Source organism: Wasmannia auropunctata, unplaced genomic scaffold (genome assembly GCF_000956235.1).
Source record: "Wasmannia auropunctata unplaced genomic scaffold, wasmannia.A_1.0 LD334241.1, whole genome shotgun sequence".
NCBI lineage: Eukaryota > Metazoa > Arthropoda > Insecta > Hymenoptera > Formicidae > Wasmannia > Wasmannia auropunctata.
This window is the reverse complement of record NW_012028649.1, coordinates 14458-18812: the sequence shown is the minus strand read 5'-3', so window position 1 is coordinate 18812 and position 4355 is coordinate 14458.

The window sequence follows — 4355 nt, the reverse complement described above, 5'->3', positions numbered from 1 at the left end:
GACGTGTGCTCTTCCGATCTTATTTTAGCCCAAATTAAAGCTTTTGACAAAGTTTCATTGAAATCGGAGGTGGGTCGTTTTCGGAAGTTTATCCAAATAAAAGATTTGTCCCAAAATTGTCTTTCTTTTTTATTAAAAAAAAATTTCTTACTTTAAAAAAATATGTAATTTTTTAAAAAATGTAAAAATTACATTGTTTTGCAAAGCACACTGAGTGTTTTTTTTACACCAATCGAGTCATCTTGTTCCGTTCATAAAAGTATTAAGTTTGCGAAATATTTTATGTCGGAATATAGCACGATAAAGTATGAAATATCTCGTAAAATATTAATTTTTCGATTACTTTAATATTTTTATATGCAGAATAATTTGAGAAATTATATTATATAAAAAATCATAATTCCATTTAAAAAAAAAACGAAATTGACCTTGAAATCTTCGAAGCGTCTCCACCTGGACAAAAATTATTATCGCCGTATAATAGCTCCCTTCATGCAAGTTTGGTTATCTACATTTTCTCTTATGGATTCAAAGATATTTCAGTTGAAATATAGATAATATCACATCCTGCACATGCGAGATTCCATAACAAATAAAAGACGATTCAATATTTTTTGCTCTTTCCAACTTTTTGTATAATTGCACGTAATGCTAAAATTATACTTTTATATATTTACAATTGTATTAAGATTTTTATATAACATACGACTTTTATGATAAACTTTAATTTTAACTACAATTTGTAATGTATGTAATGAGGAGAGAAGCGGGTGGAGAGGGAGACGAGAGTAGGGGTGGAATAGGAGGTGGGAGACAATCCAGGAAGAGAAAAGAAAGAATGGAATTTGGAATCAGTCGAAGACACGTTTCAGGACTGATCACCGAATTGAGACGACTATAAAGCTATTGACGGCAGATCATTATCAAAAAGCTAATCGCTAGCGGCAATACGAAATCCGAGGAAAATCAGAAGCAACTGCTTGTGGTAATTAAGATAAACTCAATCGAGATTGACGACATGCTGATGACGAGGTCTGGATAATTGACGAAGCGTGGCTCACATCTAATTGTAAGACGGGCTTCGGCAGCATCGTAAAAGGCTGAGATAAGTACTCCTAGATATCTCCCTGTCTGTCTCTCTCTCTCTCTCTCTCTCTCTCTCTCTCTCTTTCTCTTTCTCTCTCTCTCTCTCTTCCTCTTCGGTAATTCGCGAGTTATATCACGTAGTAGTGAGATATCTTTGTATTGCGCTTTTTATATGTATTATTGACGAAATGCGTAACTGATGTATGAGCATTGTAATTATGTTGTCTAAACGTCGAACCTATGTGAATCAATATCGAACGATCATAAATATATAAATCTTCCTGATAATTATATTGCATAACTAGCGAAACTATATGAGTGACGTTATTTCTATCATAAACACAAATAAAAATTTATCCCATTATATGTAATCGTTACAATTTTCCTTGTCTTCTCTTGGATTGTCTCCCACCTCCTATTCCACCCCTACTTTCATCTCCCTCTCCACCCGCTTCTCTTCTCATTACATACATTAAAAATTTTTCTCGAGTTAAGTGTCTAAAATCACAATTTTGATATTTGCATAAGATACTGAATATTTCAAAATGTTTTATATTCTTTAAAATATAAATACACAAAATCATATAAAATCATGCACTGCTACAACTACATGCACAATAAAAATATAAAAGAGTAAAATTGCTCAATTTTAGACTCTCGATTTTAGCTAAACTGTATGCTAAATGATACCTCATAATTAGACATTAATTACAGAGAAGTTTCAAGTTAACAATTGTTATCAGAGCTAAAGCGAGAGGTCATGTATTACGTCTTTTTGCGCAAAAACTCGATTTTTTTACATTTAAAACGATCATTATTTACGTAGAACTGCGATTAACTACGATCTTGCCTTCATCAGCTGAATCATTCTTCTTGTAATATCGGACCTCGCAGATCTGTGATAATTCGATAATGAACTTTAATTCCACCCCCAGTTTAGGCCTAAAAACGGTCGAAAAAACTCTTTTTATGCATATGTATTATTAATTTTATGACTGTGACACAGAAAGTTATTTGGTTGGTAGCAAACGACATAAATTTTGAAGCGCATCTCAAATCTATAACATACAGATTTCCTTATACTCTGTCTTATATAATATTTATAGACACGTTTCCTAGATATTTAGCATAATTGAAAAAAATTGCATGTAGGCTTAGATAAAATATTTACATCGGGTATAAGGTATAAATTTAAAATTCTAAATGCTCTTTTTAGATTACTTTACCTTGAATAAAAAATATATTTTATCAAATCAGATTATATTTTGAATTAGTAAAAAATTTAAAGAATATAAATTCTTTTATTTCCTTCATAAAAAAAATAATTGCGTAACATTTTATCAACTCACGAAATAAGGAATTTTATAAATCAAGTAGCCTCTTAAAATTTTTTCAATAAAATTTTTATTTAGTTGCAATGTGTTTGGACGAGGCATTATGCAACTCCAACATATATAAAATGATGAAATTAGATTTGGAATTCATGAAATTAGCCCTTTTACTACGTTATATGACTCATATGAGATAAAATCGATCTAATTATCTACGTTTCATCGTTATCAATGATTAGCTGAGCATGATTCGGAGCATGGAAATTTTTTTGAATTATTCAGCAAGTCTAAAGTACGATAAAAAATTGAACATATTTCTATATATGTGTTGATTAGATAGATTCTTTTACTACTAATACACTTATTCTATAACTTTTAAACTATCATTATATGTATGTATATTATACCATATAAATTTCTAAAATCCTTCTATTGAGTATCAGTTTGCTAAAATGTGTTAAAATTTAAATTATTATGATAAACTAATAAGTAAGTTATAAAATAAACTGCCTTTTTGTAGATTTCCTGTAAAAAAAAGGGAAATTCTTTCTATTTAAATCGTGACTGGTTTATTTCATTTTATATACAATATATAATTATCAATACTTAAATTTATTATTTAATCATTTTTAGATTATTGACACTACGCTGGCCTTAAAATGCGTCGCGGAAATTTACCGTATTATATTAATACTTATCTTTGTAATTACGAGCGATATTTAGATTATTGACATTCTACGCTGGCCATTAAAATGCGTCGCGGAAATTTACTATATTATACTAATATTTGTCTTATATATAATCATCGCTCGATAAAAATATTTATTACATAGTGACATATCGCCCGATAAATAAAAAAATTCTAAAAATACAAATATCATTAGACTTGTGCAATCGATTACACACTGACAATTTCTAGTTATCTGATAATTTTGATTAACTTGAAGATTGTCTAGTCGAAAATTAGAACACGTAGGATCGAGCAATAAGATTAACAATGTGATTGTTAAGTTTGACAGATAAAAAATGAGCTACAATTTGTTTTGAAAATACTAAAAAATATATAAATACGCTCGCGCGCACAGACACACAGACACACACACACACACACACACACGCGCGCGCGCGCGCTCTCTCTCTCTCTCTCTCTCTCTCTCTCTCTCTCTCTCTCTCTATTTATCCATCTATCTATCTATTTCTTTATTTCTCTCTCACATTAATTAATAAAAATTATTATTAGTTTATTGTTTGTAACTAAAGTGGTGTATACTTGTACTTAGAGTGAAGACATATATTTTAAACTTAGCAAAAATTAGAAAGAAGTTTTAGCGCAATCCAATATAAAAGAACAGGCTTTGTGTCATTATCTACCAAAAATAATTTTTGTTGGATTAATTTTTCTCTTATAGATTAAAAAAGTAGCAGACATTTTCTGCTAATAATAAATTCTCTAAATTAAAATTTTTTATTAAAATATTTACTTTTAAAAATTATTTTTCCGTTATAGATATCTCATATCTATTAATAAGTCATACATCCTGTATACGTAATAATTTTATCTTAAATTTTCTTCTACAAACATAGATTTGGATAATACTCAATTTATTTTATCTCGTCGAGACTTGATTTTTCATTGTCTGATTCAAATACATAATTTAAATCTTATCCGTAATTACGTAAAAGTTGTGTTTTGCTATCTATAATTAATTATCAAACTGATAGTTTTTTAGTTTTAATAATTTTAAAATTCATATTACAAAACTATTACTATTTAATGATTAATCACTATTTAATGATTAATTATTGATAAGAAAATACTATTTTATATGATCATAAGGTTAAGCTTAACCCTTTGAAGCACACATTTTTCTTTACATGGAAAACAGTTGAAATTTATTACTCGGGGGTTTTCGGGGTCGCTGATTACGTATATGACCT